The sequence below is a fragment of the Paroedura picta genome, chromosome 11, assembly GCF_049243985.1.
Source record: "Paroedura picta isolate Pp20150507F chromosome 11, Ppicta_v3.0, whole genome shotgun sequence".
Lineage (NCBI taxonomy): Eukaryota > Metazoa > Chordata > Lepidosauria > Squamata > Gekkonidae > Paroedura > Paroedura picta.
The window spans coordinates 29,302,844-29,320,305 of record NC_135379.1 but is presented as its reverse complement, the minus strand read 5'-3'; the positions used below and the strand labels follow the sequence as shown (position 1 = coordinate 29,320,305).

Sequence of the window (17,462 nt, the reverse complement as noted above, 5' to 3'; positions counted from 1 at the left end):
TGCTAAGAACAATAGCACTGGCATTGGGAAAGGGGGGCCCAATGATCTTCCTCACTGTCCTGGCCTCAACCATAGCCCTGGTGGAAGAGTTCTGTTTTGCAGGCCCTGCAGAACACAGAAAATTCCTGCAGGGCTCGCAGCTCGATTGGGAGCTAATTCCACCAGTTCAGGGCTAGGACTAGGCGTGCTTCTAATCTAAATCTACCCCCCTGCCCCCTTCCACTGTCCATAACAGGAAACTCAGCAACCCCCCCCCCCCAACCCGTGCCCCAGGGGTATAAATGGGGTGTGAGCTAGCTGTTCCAGATATAATGACAATGCAGCTGCCTCAGCACCAGTTGGATGTGGGCCCTCAAAGATGTTCCTCTGAGGGCCCTAGCAACTGCAATTTCCAGTGAAGGCTAAGATACAGATACAGAAGCCTTTATTGGCATAATGAACAACACAAGAAGGAAGATACAAAGCAAATTTTTTAAAAAATCAAGTGGAGTTACTCAGTTTTGTTAAAAACAAGGAATTAATTCTAAAAACCTTACCTAAAAATGCTGCAATACAGGTGGTTTGGGCAGGATCCTTGCTATCAAGTGATTTATTAACTATTACAGTTTCGTCACAGTGGAATTGAAGGGAGGATAGAATGTCAGATATCACATAGCGGTATAAAGAAAACTTGGGACAAAACAAAATAATACCCCCCCCTCAGAATTCAATCAATAAGCCACCTCCCTCAGAATCCCATCAACAAGCCCTGGACCTGTTTGTATTATGATTGTTTATTGTTATACTGTGTTGTGTTTGGTTGCAATTGTTTGTTATTGATGTACATGTTCTACAGACTGTTTTATGTATGGTTCTCTGTTATAATGTAAACCGCCCTGAGCCTCCGGGGAGGGCGGTATAGAAGTATGATAAATAAATATGAGGAATATCACTTCTCGGCCTTTTGGCTAAGATCAAGTGCAGTGAAGGCTAAGGGAAGGCCCACATAGAGTGAATTACAGAAATCAAGCCTAGAGGTTGCACGGATCGGGACCACAGGAATCTGATTCATATAAATGGACAAATAACATGTACCTAAATGAGGCAGAATACTTAATGGAAGGAAATGTTGATGCCCAGGATTATTATGAACCAATAGATTTAGTTTATTAGTCGGCCATTGGCCATTTCCAGCAATTGCCCAGGATTATTATTACTATCCTGTTTGCTTCTGGCCATGAAATGCATGGACCCTAAAAATATGATTACTTAAATGAAGCAGAAGATTTTATGGAAAATAAATTTTGTCACCCAGGAATACAATTCAGATTCATCCAACTTGTTTCTGGCTAAGAAAAGCATGTTCCAATGAGAATTAGAAGCATAAGAACATTGCTGGATCAGACCAGTGGTGCATCTAAGTCCAGCAGCCTGTATCACATGGTTGCCAAACACTTTCTTTGGAGATCCAACAACAAGGCAGAGAGGCTGAGGCCATCCACTCATGTTTAGTTACCTGACTAGGCAATGCTAGACCTGTCCTACATTTCAGAGTGGGAGGTGGAGAGAAGGTTTGTAGACCTTGATCCTCCTGTCATGGACTTGTACATCTTCTCAACATAGCACTGAGCCCATAAACACACTGCAGGCAAAGTTCGAGGTAGTGGTGGTAATGGTGATGGTGATGGTGGGGACAAGATTGTTCCTAGAGAACAGTAAATGACCAAGCCTCAAATGTCTGTGTTTTTTCCTTCTTCAAGGAGCAACTGTTTAATCAAATAATCCATTTTATTGGACAAATTAGTAGAAAAGTAGGATGCTTGGCTCTTCTCCAGTACTAATAATGCTATTAACAGGTGGCCTGGAAGTGGTGCTAGATGACAAGAACAGTATGTGCTTTGACAGATTATATTGGAATTCTGCCAGGAAAGGTACATTTCGATGTGCAAGAAGCCTTGTTTTGACATTTACATTTAACATTCTTGCATTAAGAAGCCACAGAAAAAGGGACAACACTGAAGCAGAATAAAACTAAAGATGAGGAGGGAAAGACAAATTTGAAGCTATTTGTCTGCAGGTTTTTTTGAATCACTCTTCTGCCATAATCAGTGGCTTCTCTAGGTACACAGGTTATGCTCGAGTGCACAGGCAGAGCTGAACGCACAAAGACATCCTTATTCAGTTCAATGGAAAACACTAGTCCACATGTGCATCTGAAGAGCTCAAGGTCAAATTAGATGTGATAGCTTCCCCAGGTCCAACCTGTTGACATCACCACCATTTTAAAGCCTAATGAGATGACTTAAAAATTCCAGAGGAACACAGTCTGCATAATGCCCACTGCACAGCAGGATGAGGTGCTCCTGTCCCCCCTCCCTTCACTTTCCCAAGTGTTGAAACAGTTATACATCCTGGTGTCTATGTTGGCACTTGAAAAGGTTTGTGGGGGTGGGGGTAGAGCTTCTCTTGCTGTGCTGGGACAGAGAGATGCTAGCATGTCTAGTGTAGCCTACAGTGCTTGGCCTGGATCAGGGAGAAATCTAGACTGGCACATTAGTATGGGCCAGAAGAGGAATTCCAGAACTACTGGGGCTGTTATGTCTGTACCAGTTTTCACTGCAGTGTGTTTGCTAACTCTTTTAAAATGTCTTTAAAACATTCCCGTTTATGCATATGTTCTGATACTGCATTGCTGCGATTATGTATTTGAAAAGTTCTGATGGTAACTCTGGGAGGGGGAGCTTCCTCCATTCTGCTGCAATGCCACCTGACCGCCACTCTGGCACATGCTGCTGGCAGGGCAAGAACTGTAAATGGATCTAACAAGAGATTTCTGTGGTTCCCATGCACACTTAAATCCCCCACCATCCCCTCTCCTATGAAGTTTCTTAAAAATCACTGGCAAGGCCAAAACGGGAGTCCATAGCCTGAAGCAGATCTGCTTCCTCATTCTCCTGCAAGATGGAACTGACATCTTTTTTATTACATGATATACACTTCTGCATTCATTTATTCCATTTTCAGTATTTGTATTTCCCCACATGGGGGGACTCAAAATGGCCTACACAGAAAAATCAACAAATGTACTAAAAATGCAATAAAAATGTTATTTATCTCATGTTTTTCAAATGTAACATTTCATTTTACCTCATGAGCACGTGACATTTATAAATGTTTACCACATAAACATGTGAAGAAAATAGCCATAACAGTGTTCATTTGTATTCTTAATGTATCTAAATATATGTAAATTTGTTATTCTCTTTTAGCCTAAATTTGCATCTGAGCTTTAAAATACCTTAGCAAAACACCTTGTTGGATTAGGTTTAGATAAGGGGACAACCTTACTTAAAAATCTGTACAAGATTTATTTAAAAGGAAAAGAAGTAGCTAATAACCTCCCTCCCACAGTCTGTTTAAATGAGTGAACTGCTAGGCATGTGCTAACGAAGGTCTTTTATCTGGAAATTTCTTCTTCTCTTCAATGACAAGTTGAAGAGAAGTCAAATACTTCTCTTTGTCTACTCAGCCACCTTTCCTAATATGCATCCAGATGGAGCTGCTGGTGCTGCTTCACTAATATTGAGCTAATTAAAGGATTTTATTCCACTCACATTTCAAGGAGTTGCATGGCTTTAAAATGGATTAATTAAAGCTTCTTTGCTTCGCAGACAGCATTCTCCCAATCTGTCACAAGGAAAGTGGCTACAAAGCCAGGTTGAATTGATATGGAAACGAAACAGCCCATATAACCACTAACCACCACTGACCACTTTGGCAAGACCTGAGCACTTGAATGGCACTCGTCAGGACTACTGGTCATGGACTGAAAATAAAACTTTAAATGCTTTCAGGGGTCTCGTTCTGATTTTCAAAACACAGGGGAAAATCAACTTTCTGAAGACAGGAGTCATCTGGACAAGTATGGCACTGAAGGGCACGTCAAAACAAACAACAACACTTCCAAAAAAGCAGTGACCTGTGTTGTGTCAGCATGCAAAAATCTCAAAGAGTAGCAAGACTGTTTTTTTTTTTAAAGAGAAAACAGGGCGTCAGAGGCTAGCAAACACATACTCCATTCAGACGGTGATTTGCATTTCAGCAGAACAAGGTGAGACTTGTACATTCATGATAAGCAATTTGCTTACCGTGGGGAAAAGAGGAAAGGTCTCTTGATTGCGGGCAGTGTGGACATGTAACATAGAGGAATTTGCTGTCAGATGGGCTTTCCCAAAACCTCATCTAGGGATGAGATGACAGTTCTGAATCCCTGTGGATTACAACCATTTGCAGTGAAGAAATTCAGAAACAGGGGCCCCTAAAACAGGGGTAGCCAACCTGTGGTCCTCCAGATGTCCATGGACTACAATTCCCATGAGCTCATGGGAATTGTAGTCCATAAACATCTGGAGGACCACAGGTTGACTACCCCTGCTCTAAAAGATATCTGAATATGATCTCTTTCTGAATTTAAGCTGGTATCTCAAAACCATTCACCAGGGAAGGGAAAAGCTGAACCACCTAGATTTTGAAGATGACCAAAAATTCTGGTTTTAATTATGTCATTTATTCTGTTGTATAGATTCCAGTGTATGTGCTATTATCTGCTTTTATTGCCTATGGTTGTCTTTTGCACTTTGTAAAGGCCTATGGCTGTACAATAAATTTGAATCTGATGTAAATTAAGTAATTTTATTATTTGTATATTTTATTTTGTTTTGACCTGCCTTGAGCCAACTGGGAAGGACAGGCTAAAATAAAATATTTTTCTTATTAAAATATGCAAATATTTATAATAGGATATCCTGCTGTGCAGAAGCCTTTACTCATCAAGTATGTAAATTGAGCATAAAAATCTGGAAAACTGCATTTTAAAACTGAAAAGCAATATTATATTTCTTGTTTGGAGAAAGAAAGTCTACAATCGAGATTTTCCGCTCTCTTCTGTACTGCAGCCCATTAGCCTGTAGCAGGCCTGGTGGTTTGTTTCCACGGATTATCTCTGTTTTTCCTCAGATATGGTGGCTGAGAGCTGAAATTTAGCCTATTGCCTTCCCAATTTGTGAAACTTGACCTGCTTGGAGCTGTACAGACCTGTGAACTGGTGCTTCTAGAAGGCCTCTTATAATTTTTTTCTGACATGTGTGACAGGCTCAAAGGAAAAAAGTGAAAAATTCTACTGGGAGCTTTCCCACATTTTCCTTGTTTGTGTGTCCCTGTTGCTTGGATTTCTTTTCTGTTTCACATGTGTTTTGTTCCCCCTAGTGGTTTATTCAATATTACATTATTTTATGTCTAACATATATCTCTGCTGCTTTAAACTGCAGGTTTTAATGCAACGAGGGGACCACTAGAAGGAGAAAAATGCAAGTATAACAGCCCCCCCCCCTCAAGGAACAGGAACATACAAGCAAGGAAAATGGGAATGCAGAAAAGCCCCGGGGCTCCTTGGAATTCCTTCCATCCTCGTTCATGTTGTCTCTCTGGATTCATAAGCCTGTATCACTTAGGTTGTAGCAACAGCATAACTTTAATCATGTTGGTTATCCATATATCAAAATTCCCTGCAAGTATATTTGTTTGTCCAATGTTCTCTAGATGAAGTCTTCTGCACCATGTATTTTGTCCTCTGGCCTATGCAATTCTTGTGACACTTCTGTTCCCCAGGTGTAACTGTTAGAATTTGTAAGATACTCTGTTTGAATTATTTTAAAAAAATATGATGTCATATGGGGGGCATTGGAGGAAATGTGTATTTAGCATGTGTCTTAGGAACTTCCTGATAGTTTTCAAATAGTCTCCTTGTGTCTTGCTTGGCTCATATGGAGACTTCCTTTGAGCATATTTCCTCCCTGCTTGCCTCCAGAACCAACAGACTGAAGGAAGACAATAGAACACAGTAAATTAGGTTTCTCTTTCTTTACAAAATTGTTTCTCCTCATAATAAAACTATTTTATTCTTTAAACAGCTTGGTGCTTAACTCATATTTATGTACTTAAATTGTGATATTGCTCTGGAGTAGGGATTAATGTCCTATACTAGGCATTTATTAGACAAGTTAGGTGAGACTTTGAATTGGGCAGTAAGCCTTTGTATGTTTTTCCCCCACTGAACTGTGACAGCTTCAGTATTAATGTGAAGTTTCTGTTCTTGTTCACCTCTGTGTTTTTTAGGGCTAGTCATAGATGGGTTTTTTTGGCCACACACAGGCTTTCTTTTCAGTCCTTGCAAGAGGTACTCAAGCAAGCCATAAATTACATCCATAAATATTTAGTGAACTCATGTGTGTGGTTTTTAAAATAAAGTGGAGGAAAACCTGGGCCTGAGGAAATAGCAGTTTTGAAGGAAAGTAATTTATATTTTGGAGTTGAATGGGAGAGTGGGGAGATCCTTTTTATGAAGCTTTTAAAAAGAATTCTTTACCAATATGAAAGTTATCTTTATAATCGAGAGAAGGTTTTGGATTCGATAAAATGATGCAACAGAAGCAAGCCATATAAAATGCATAAAAATTGAGGCAACCTCCCTCCCTCGTGGTTGTCTTTACAATCAATGTCTTTCATGTGCCAGTTTAAACAAGGAAACAAGCCTAAACTGGTCAGCAATTAGATGTCCTGAAAGGTTAAAATGATTCCTGATTTCAGACTTACATCCATTAGTTCTTTGTCAAAGAGACTGTCCTGTGTGTCCAGTGTAGACGGTAGAAGGACATTACTGACATGTGTTGGCATAAATTGCATTAGAGATGGGCAGGATTATGAACCTGTGATGGTATGGTTGATGCTGCTGGGTCCACTGATGGTGTTGCTAGGATCTATATGACAGCAAAGTTGACATCTTGCATGCCTTGGTACCAATTGGTACCACAATTTCCCCAAGTATATAGTATGCCACAGAAACTTGTGTCCATTCTAGTAGATTGGTATGACAGATGGAAAACATTTCAAATAGAAAGCAATTATAATGGTAATGTAGGCTTTTTTAATCAGGGTTTCATGAAACCCTGGGGTTTCTTGATAGCTCTGGAAGGGTTTCCCATATGGCTGGGAGTTAATTAATTTTTATATTTAAAAAAACTCCTATTAAACATTTATCAGGTGATGTGATCATATATGGTCATGTTGAAATCCCTCCCCCCCTCAAAAAAAAAGAGATGATGATAGTCATGGAGGAGGGGAGAGAAAGAATCCTAGGTGGGCATGTACAGAGCTATGCTTCCCAACCATATTCTGCACAATCACACCACTTCCAGGGTTTCTCGAAACCTGAAGATTGTTTCAGGGGTTTCTCAATAGTAAAAAAGTTGAGAAAGGCTGTTATAGTGAATGAAGTGGTAAATTTGGACATGAGATCCAAATTTGAATCTCCACTCACACTGGCATCTTTAAAACCAACCAAGCCCTAGCTTTGTGAATTCAAGTATGTTGGTTATCCCCAGCTCATGTGAAATTCACCTGGTCTCAACCTGGGCCAGGAATTTTGTGGTCCTAGCCCCTACCTTGGAATGAGCTAAAGGACCTGACAGAGCTCTTTTGCCAGGCATTTGGTTGGAAGATCTCAGGCCTCATGTGGATGTGTGCATATGTGTGGGGCACAGGCTAGAAATTTATCATTTTTCTCTTTCCCACAAAGCCAAATTTATTCTACCTGCATCGATGCCCAGGCTTGATCCTGCAACCTGAAACTGCATGGGGAGTGGGGGAGGAGGCAAATGGAGACTCTTTCTTTGTTTTCTTGAAGGGGGGAAGAGGATAGAAGAAGTCAGAGGAGGGAGGAAAAAATCCTTTCTTTTCTTGAAGGGGGGGGGGAGAATTGAAGAAGGCACAAAAAATAATCCAAGACCTAAATAAGTTGAGAGAAATTAGGGGCTTCTCCTTTAAGGCAAGTTTATCACATGGCCACCTGTGGCCAATCACGAGTCCTCTACCATGGAGGAGAGCCCAGATTCAAAACAGCCTTTAAATATTGAGGGTTAAAAGCACTCTAAGATATCGCACAATAGCGGTAGGGTCACTCCAGATCAATACTTCTTGCTGCAGAAGGAAATTTTAAATCGCCCCAAATCCAAACGCAAATCGCATTCTGTGTAGAGGGCAGGGACTAAATCGACCTGGGGTTGGAATAAAAGCTCCGTGCAGTTTACACCTAGGAGAGGTGGAATTGAGAGAGGGACTCTGTTCTGTTGGCATCCTCTGGTGGTGTTTTGTGATTCTGAAGGACCATCATCTAACTGTTACTGAGGGTTATTGTATCTATTGGGGAGAATGTGATCAGTCAGAGCAGGTTAGCTAGCTTTAGGGGATGCAGAGAAGGAAGGGAACCCAGAGAGCCCCAAAAGGCGGGATCTGGAAGATCCTCCTCCCTGCAAAGGTAGTTTTTCTCTAGTTGTTAGGTGTAGGGTGGGTGGATAGGGAGGGTTGGGATGGGATGGGATGGGAGGGTTATGGTGGGAAATTTTGTGGCAGCTAAAGTTAGGAACTGGGGCTAGATAGATAGGGGTTAGCTGCTTTGCCAAGGTGTTGTAGTTAGTTGGTGGTTAGGTAGTAGAGACTTGGTGGGTGTGCACTGTTGGCAGTGATCTGCCATGCAAGGGCATTGATTGGGTGGCGAGGGGGAAAGGGGGATATGACCCAACCCATTGAAGATATTCCAGCAATTCTGGGCCAAGGGAGATATGGTGGTGGGAAGGGGTTCAATAATAGGAAGACAATGATGCATGCAGGTCCGAGAAGGTCCCACCCATGGAAACATGGTAGGTGGTCTGGTCGATGCGCTTGCTGCCCTTTAAACCTTTGTCCCATCCCTAGGTTCACAGGGGAGAGGGCTAGGGCAGAAGCAATGCTGATGATTTGCAACACCAGGTCAATTAAGAACAAGTCCTTGACCCTGCGGGATTATTTTGCAGGGCATGGGGTAGACCTGGTGTGCATCACCAAGAGCTGGGTGCACAAAGGTGAAACAGTCGCCTTGAAAGATCTGGCACCTCCCAGTTTTTCATCAGCCCTGGCTCCATGGTAGGGGGGAGGGGTGGTGATCCTAGTCTGGAACACCTACTCCTTCAGGGCTTTCCCAGCAACACTGATTGCAGGGGTGGAGTGTGTTGGCCTCACATGGGAATCGATCGAGAACTTGGCCATCTGGGTGGTGTACCATGCACCCACTGCTCTATCTGATGCCCTGCCAGGTCTGCTGGAGGCAGCAGCTGCCTGGATGTTGCAGTTCCCCAGGCTTTTGGTTCTGGGAGACTTTAACATCCATGGTCAAGAGAAATCTCTTTGGTGTAGCACCAACCAATGTTTCTAAAGTGTTTCTCTTGACCACCCAGCGAAACTTTAGGATGTGTATTTAGACAAGAGAGCATTGTCAATTATATATTGACCACTGAGGAAGACTCCTGTGGGTCGAAACATGTTTGGTCTGTTCTTCATGTACAGTTAGATATGTATTATTTTTACTTTGTTTTAAATATATTATTGGTGCACTTTAATAAATATTTGTAATAATTTTTTAATATTGTTTCAGCATAGTTTTGCAGCTCAACTTTTGAGTTTCTGACTTTGTTCAGGTTGGATTTCTGTTCCCTTTTTAGTTTTGCAACCTCTCTATGATATCAGAGGAGGGTTGAAAGAGGCAGTGTGCTGCCCTCTCCTGAAAAACATTGCTGGACCTGCAGTACTCTGCCAGCGACCACCTGATCTCACACCTTGCATTTCTGGGTAATGTAGTTGAGAGGGCTGCTGTGTACCAGCTCCTGGATTTCTTGGAGGAAACTTCAGCCCTTGACCCATACCAGTTGGGCTTCCATCCTTGCCACAGGGTGGAGACGGCACTGGTTGCCCTGATGGATGATCTCCAGCACCAGCTGGCTCATGGATCATCTATCTTCATGCTTCTTTAGAAAGACTTTCCAGGGTACATTTGGCTGGCCAATGTGGCAATCTGTAGTTTTCCCTGGGGAGGAGGGTTAAACAATACTGGATATTTGGTATTTGAGACTGGAATCCTCCTTTAGGGGATTATTTAGGCCATCTCACAAATGAGATCCTGCCAGATGAGCATTTCACAGAGTTCAAGTTGGCTGGGCCCAAAACATTATTTCAGGGGGCAAGGGATGCATCAAAGCCAAGGGCACCACACTAAATGCTTCAAAGTCTGAAAATAAATTTTTTCAGACATTGAAGGGACTGGTCCTGGACTACAACTCAGAGCTCCCTTCTAAAGAGATCCCGGTCCAGCAGCCCTCCATCATAAGAAACAAAAAGTCCATTTCTCATTGAGACAGAGCCACTTAAGAAAACCCTTAAAGTTGTTTATGATAAGAGGGTCCTGGTGGACAATTACAAAACCCTATCATACGGTTTTTAGAATGGCCATGCATTGGAAACATCCATTTTCTGCAGTGGTGGCCAGACCTAGCTACTGTAGAAAAAGTTTCTTTGTTAAAAACATTTAGAACAATCCCCATCATGTACTTTCTCTTATACCTGAAAATTATTTTATAGCTGTTGGCAGAATCTATAAGATGAACTGCTTTGTAAAGTTTGTTGAAGAGTTGCCTGAAATACTTAATGATGATCAGCTGCTCCCTTCTAATAAAGTAAATTGTAGATGATTTGATGGACTCTGATTGTGAAAATGCTGAAACTGAGAGAGCCTTTACCAAATACATGCACCATTGGAGTCTGAGCATTTTATTTATTACTTAGAATATATTTTTCCATTAAAAAAACAAATACCAAATATCCGGTCCTGTTTAAAACCCCCAGGTACAAACTATAGATTGCTACATTGGCTTGCCAAATGTACCCTGGAAAGTCTTTCTGGAGGCTTTTAAGGATATCCTTATGGATATCGAACTGAACTTTTCCAACTAGAGTGGCCTGTGGCATATGTCTTAAAAACAAACCTGAAATCCGTTGGGTACAAAAAGAAGCAACCAGCCCCCTAAACATCCAGTTACCTTTGGCTCTTCCAAAGGGCAACATGTCCAGACGGATAAAGAGGAATTTGGCTCTCCTCAAAATACTCATCAAGGCTTCCCTGCAACAAAGGAAAGCCATTCTCTGTTCAGCTTCGCATGATCTGGCTGCGGCTATCTCAGAAATCACTCTCCATACTTTAAAAGGCAACATCCCTGTATCACCTCATCAGGAATGTGTGCTGAGGAAAAGGCAAACTTTTATTAAAAACCTGACTAACAGAAGAATATCTCTGAAAAAAGGCACTGGTCAAACAATCTGGGTCTATTAAGCTTTGCCATCCCCCTCTTAACTGGTCTTCTAACAAGTCAGCAATGGAATATACTGGGGAAAAATGTATCTAGCTCCTAGCAATCGGTTGGAACAGTTAAGGAACCCACCCCTCCTAAAGGAGGAAAACATCAGAACCAGAACAATGCTGAAATGAAGGGGACTCTCTAAAGGCAAGACTTATCAGAATATGAGAAGGCCAAGCATTTTGAAGCACTGTTTCATTTTTTTTTAGCTCATCTGAAGCAGGGGGAAACTGAAAAATCTAAACTAAATCTGTTTCTGCCCATACCAGAGGCTGCCTCTGCAGAAGGTGCTACAAGTTCTGATGTGGTCTTCCAAGACATCATAGAAACCCTGCCTGCTAGATACAACAGCCGTGCAAACATGCTGTTCAACAAAAAGAAACAAAATGGAAATGACAGTGGAACTTTTGTATACAGAGCGGGAAACATAAAGTATTCTCATTGATGGATTTGTTGAAAGCAATTACTCAAAGAAATGACCTGTCTAGCCATAACATACCAAAAGGCTGAGATGTTTTTATGAAGGCCATGGCTGAACTGAACCTCCCATCTTCTGTTGTGGGTAACCTGACTAATTGCTGTACCTTAGAACTTCTGAAGAACCCAAGTCATGGTACAGAGATGTCACAACTTTCTCACAGAGCTTCTAAAAAGCATCAAACTACAATACCCCCAAACTGGATATGCTTGTAATTGTGTAAAATAAAATTTCTTTGAATTTGAACTGGCGTGGTTTTAAAACAAAAACAACAACCAGACAGACAAAAATCACGCTTTAAACCCATATAATGATGCTTTATTGAAATCCAGTATCGTTGTGCTGGTGGTGGTGGAACTCACTGCAAGAATTGCATAAAGAAGTTGGGGGCATGCCTTGACATACCTTCCTTGTTTTTTTTTACAAATTGCTCCACCATTAGGTCATTCAGTGCTAAATCAAAAGAGTAGAGTTCTTGAAACTGTTCAAAAGAAAGCCCCTTCCTGCACAGCTGCAGAAAAAAAATATATAGTGACATCCACAGACCACAGAATCAGAGGCTTGCAGTTGTTGGGACTGAAATATAGTCTCACTGGTGTTTTTTCTCAAGAATCTCACAATAGTTTTTGGAAATAAGAGGGTGCCCATAAGAGTCAAAGAACTCGCCATGTCCATCCTTTGCCATGTATCTAGTGAGCCAAAATTCTCCAGGGAGGTTGTGAGGAATGGGTATTCACAATTATCTCAGCAGGTCTTCAGTAGAGTCGTTGTCTGGGGAGCCGGTCAGTTGGAAACACTTCCAAGAAAGTCTTTTTGGTGAGGTGGCTTGTAGATAACACAGATGTTAGCTGGAGAGTGTCCATGTTACATATAGTCAAATAAAACATTCTGCCTATGATTTATCTCTATGACAGTGTCAAAAAATTCATAAACATGTTGACAGAGTGAGGCAGTGCTCCAGCAAAGCGCACTTTGGCCCTGCAGATTCCCAGTTTTAACCCAGGAATAGTTGTCTGCACATTCTTGATCTGGGGAAAGGTCAAAAGCAAAAAGCGTATAGCCCCTTGCAAAGTCCTCATGGTTCACAAAGATCTGTATTTCAGCTGCCTGAACCAGATGCATGTATTCCCTAGCACAGTTTCCAGTGCCAAAGTCCGGTTGCAGTGGCTTAGCAAGGATCTGTTTGCTATCTGTATAGAGAGCCACGAAGCTGATATCATAATGCTTAAAGTTAAATGTGTTTTTATTGTGGGCCCTGATGAAGGAGTTATTCACCAGGCCAATAACTAACAATTTGGACAAAACCCCCCAAAACAAATTCTCCTCTCTGGTTGCTGACATGACTCCTGGCAGGGATGCTAAAGATTTTCATGCCAACGTGATCCACAGCATATTTTTCATTAGCTGTAAAGAGCATCTCTGCATGGTCTAAATGGAAACCAGGAGACACTCTGACTTGCTTTACAAAAAAGGAAGCAGACAAGATCTGTAATTTGCAAGCCCTGTTCAGATTTATTTGTTTGTTTGTAGCAGAGCCTAACAGGTTCAGGCAGCAGCCTTCATCTGGGAGCAGGCCAAAGATGGAGGTCAGCAGCAGCCAGAGCATTCTGGGGCCTAGCCAGACCTTAACACCTTAGGGCAGTGGTTCTCAACCTTCCTAATGCTGTGACCCTTTAATACAGTCCCTCATGTTGTGGTGACCCTCAACTATAAAATTATGCAAAATCAATGGCGTGAAGATCCATTGTTCATGATCGTATAGGAACTGTTTTTTTTCTGGGGTTTCTCAGTTCAGTTCTGCCTCTTGTCCTGCCAAGCTGTGCCGCCACCTGGAGCACCCGCCAGGAGACTGCACTGTGCTGGAGGCACTGCTGGAGCAACTGGCGGCTGAGCTTGGGCACCTGCAGGAGGAGAATCAACAGTAGCAGTACCCCCCTGGCTAAGCTGCTCATCCTGCCACAACTCCTGTGAAAGGGTCGTTCGACCCCCAAAGGGATCCCAACTCTCAGGTTGAGAACCACTGCCTTAGGGGAAGATGTGGCAGGAGGAAAACCAAGTCATTGGCACAGATTCCCTTCAATCACTAAAAAGAGAGCATTCGAGGAGGCCAGGGTCAGCCCTTTATTAAACCAAGTCAGGAAAGGCCAAGGAGGAGGGTTCAGACTAACCTCACAAAGACATGGGAGAGACAATTGGCAGACAATTCAAAGTTCTCCCATACCTGCAAGCTGAAGGCTGGTGTTATATGAATAGAGTTCATGCTACAACTTTGAGTTGGATATATAGTAAAAAGACGTGATTGTCAGCAATTTAGAATAGGAAAAATATTGGAATATTGGAAACTTGCAAGGATAATTTTCACAATCATAGGAGGAAACAACTGCTGATGAAAATTCAACATTGAAAACGGCACAAATCTAGTCCATTTTGGTTGCTTCATTAATAATTAAAATAGAGATAAGACACATTTTGATGTTTGATTCAATATCTTATTAAGGTGGATTATATTGTATATAGATTTTGATAGCCTGGGACAGGTTCTCTCTTTCTTCTGTTGGGATCTCTTCTGGAGCAAATAAGTATTGGGGTGGGGCCACCATCTCCTTTGCTGGGATTTGTTTTGGAGCAGATAAGTGTGGGGTGGGGCCACCATCTCCAGACACCTAGGAAAGCACTCCTGCTGGGTGCATTGGGCAGTTGCACTATGGTTGGGGCTAATTCTGCAATATAGTTCTTGCTCAAAACCCAGAACATTGCCCCAGTGTCCCTAACATGCCGATGTCACTCCCAGGTCACATTGGAAGTCATGTGGGCACATCGCTGAAACATGCAAAGAAACTCCTTGTAAAGCTCACCCCTTCTCCTCTGGCTTCCTGGAAGGACCTGGCAACCTAAACTCAGACATCTTTGAACACAGCCCTGTATGTTCCCATGAAGTATTAACAACCAAGCTAGACAAGCAAAACGGGTACAAGAATACATGTTTCTGGCTGCAACTGTCATGTCAAACCTGTGTCAGAGAAAAATATGAAGTCTGGCCCAGCAGGGTCTTGGCAGACTTTAACAGTGCCTGGCTTGGACACAAGCCTAGACTATTGTGGGGTGCCACTGGTTGTTGGGGACAGCATGTCATACTGTAAGGAAGGGTCCTGCCATCGTTAACATGGGAGAGGGTAACCCTTGCCTACCTTGTTTTACTGGTAGAAATCCAGGAGAAGCAGTGTGGTATAAGGTTAGATTAAGACCTGGTAGACCCAGATTCACATCCCCTACTCTGCCATGATGCTCACTAGATGACTTTAGGCACCATCTCTCAGGCTAATCCATGTCACAGGAAGTTACCATGGTAAGTTGTAGTCAGAAGCAATCATGGATACTGTGCTGAGCTCCAAGAAGGTTGGACAAGATAAGAATGCAATAGAAAGAGATAGAGAGTATCTAGAATAGAAGGAAATTATTATTTTCATGGGCACAAAATTTAGCGTATCACAGGGTGAATAATAAAATATTCGTTCAGATGTCCTGCTGCAGTGGATGAAAATTGTTTGTATGTGGGGGAGGATTTAGCTAAACTCAGCATTGTGGCGCCAGTAGTCTAGACTCCGCCCCCTCAAAACAAAGAGATCTCTTGAGGATTGCCTAAGGCTGGCAACTCTACCCCGTAGTGAACCAGAACAACTATTTGGGCCAAGACGAAACTGCCACTGTAATCTTTACCTAGATTAAATGCACGTACTAAAGGAAAATTAAAATTTAAAATGATAACATTGCCGAAGTTATTTGAATCCTAATTCACCTTTCACCTAGGAGATTACTGTCTCCAGCATTTAAAAAGAAGAAGATGGTACTTGTTTGAATGCCATGAAGTATACAGTTCCACCCCCACCTAAAGGCAGGCTTTATATTTCAGATGCTTAGCGTGAAACCTTTGCTGAAATGTTGCCCAAACATCTCACCATTGATTGTGAAGCAGAGTGTTTGGGGGCTCCAAGCGCCATACCTCGAGAGTGCTTTTCATTGGGGGGGGGGTTGGGGGGGTTGCCACCTGGATTTTTCAAGGCCTCTTAGCTGTTGCTGGGAATGTGCCCTGGCTGTGCCCGACTGCTCTCTCCTATCACTCTTCTGACAGATTAAAACACAACAGGGTCTGTTGGATAACTGACACATTCCTCCCCCATCTAACTCTGAAAGGACTTCATTTAGCAGACCCACTGTTTGGGCTTTTGACTGACAGATTGCAAAGGGGAAAAGTCATTCAGTTCCATTAAGCTCAGTAACTGCAGCAGAACAAAACACCTTTTTAAAAAGGGGGGATGAAAAAGAGCAGGGGAAAGTGGGGGCATGAGCTTTAGAGAGGGGGGAAGCAGATTCTTTTCAGGTTCAAAAACAGTCTTTTTCTTTGCATTCTGTCTATCAATTAGGGTTGCGTTCCCAGAGGGAATACAGTCCTGCTCTCATTGGTGTCATTCATCTGCCAGTCTTCTTGACATGAACACCAAAGGGCCTCATGTTGCTCTGCGGAAGCTGTCTGTCAGGCAATCAGCAGCTGCTATGACATCATTGGTGGTGTTTTTCTAGGGCTATTATGAAAAAAAATATATAACCCTAAGTAAGTCAGGGCTGTTTTCCCCAGCACAGCTCATGATTAATATTTTCTTTTTGCACACTCAATGTGAATTTCTTTATAAAAAGAAACACAGTCCTTACTACCTAGCCCAGCACACTTTTGTAAAAGTCTGATCCTTCCCTTTCCTCCTCTTGCCAAGATGCAAGTTATGCTATAAAAGTGGGAGATAGAAAATAATTTGTTTCTAAAAGAATAATTTTCAGTAAACATTAAAATCAACAGAACCACAGTCCAATCCCATGCCGGTATATGTGGAAGCAAGCCCTTTGATAAATCAGATAAAGGAAGATTTAATGGGAGGCAGGTAAATATATTTAAGCACTATTGAGTTTTCTAGAGGCAATGTGTGCCAACCTCAAATGCTGATTCTTCTTATAGTCCAGTCCTGTAAATGGGCAGTCTTCTGGATTGTGAAAGACAATGGATCAGAACACAAACAAATGTGGCTTTTTAAGTGACGTCAACACGAGGTTAATGTGATACCAGAAAAAGAAATCATATTTTGTTTTGGAGTCATTTTGAGAAATAGCCTTTCATAAGAAACAAAAGAAATGTCAGATAAATGATGTCTTATTTTTATTAAAGTTACCTTTGAATTTGTTATCACTTTTTGAATGCTTGCAAAGAGACCTGTAAAGAGACCCTAGGGAAGGCGATATCTGTAACCTCTCCTGTGGAGCGGTATTAATAAAGCGCTAAGGGCAAGTTGGGAGGAGAAAGGGGTGGGTGCCATCTGTGATAAAAACTCGGTGAATCCCTGCTGCCGACCCCGCCTTCTCCCGAAACCTCCCGCGCACGCGCACCGGGAGGGGGGGCGCACATACTTCGACAGGCCCCTGCTCTGGCCCATTTTTATAAATGGGCTTTCCCCATAGTATAAATATAATAAACAAACAAACTAATAAGGAAGTTGTTTATGCTTTAGCAGAAACTTTCAACTCTGAGACATCTGCATATGCCCTCAGAAAGCTACTCTACAATGAAGCTTGGAAATACATACTCTGTTACAAAAATGAAAGGATGTTTTTTTCCTCAAAAGGGAGATAGTCCAAAGAACATCATGCAGAAAATGTTAAACTCTGATACCGTGTTTAAGATTGGG

General features: G+C 42.2%; 1 protein-coding gene and 1 long non-coding RNA gene across 3 annotated transcripts in view; one reads left to right on the top strand and one right to left on the bottom strand.

Annotated features, from left to right (window-relative positions):
- Window positions 1–5,839, top strand: part of LOC143820409 (uncharacterized) — a 34,241-nt gene extending 28,402 nt beyond the window's left edge. The window contains exon 3 of the long non-coding RNA XR_013225335.1: window positions 5,307–5,839. This is a non-coding gene — a long non-coding RNA (uncharacterized LOC143820409). The remainder of the gene's footprint in view (window positions 1–5,306) is intronic.
- The window catches only part of CBX3 (chromobox 3), a 294,217-nt gene that overhangs the window by 179,946 nt on the left and 96,809 nt on the right, over window positions 1–17,462 (bottom strand). The gene's annotated exons all lie outside the window — the stretch shown is intronic.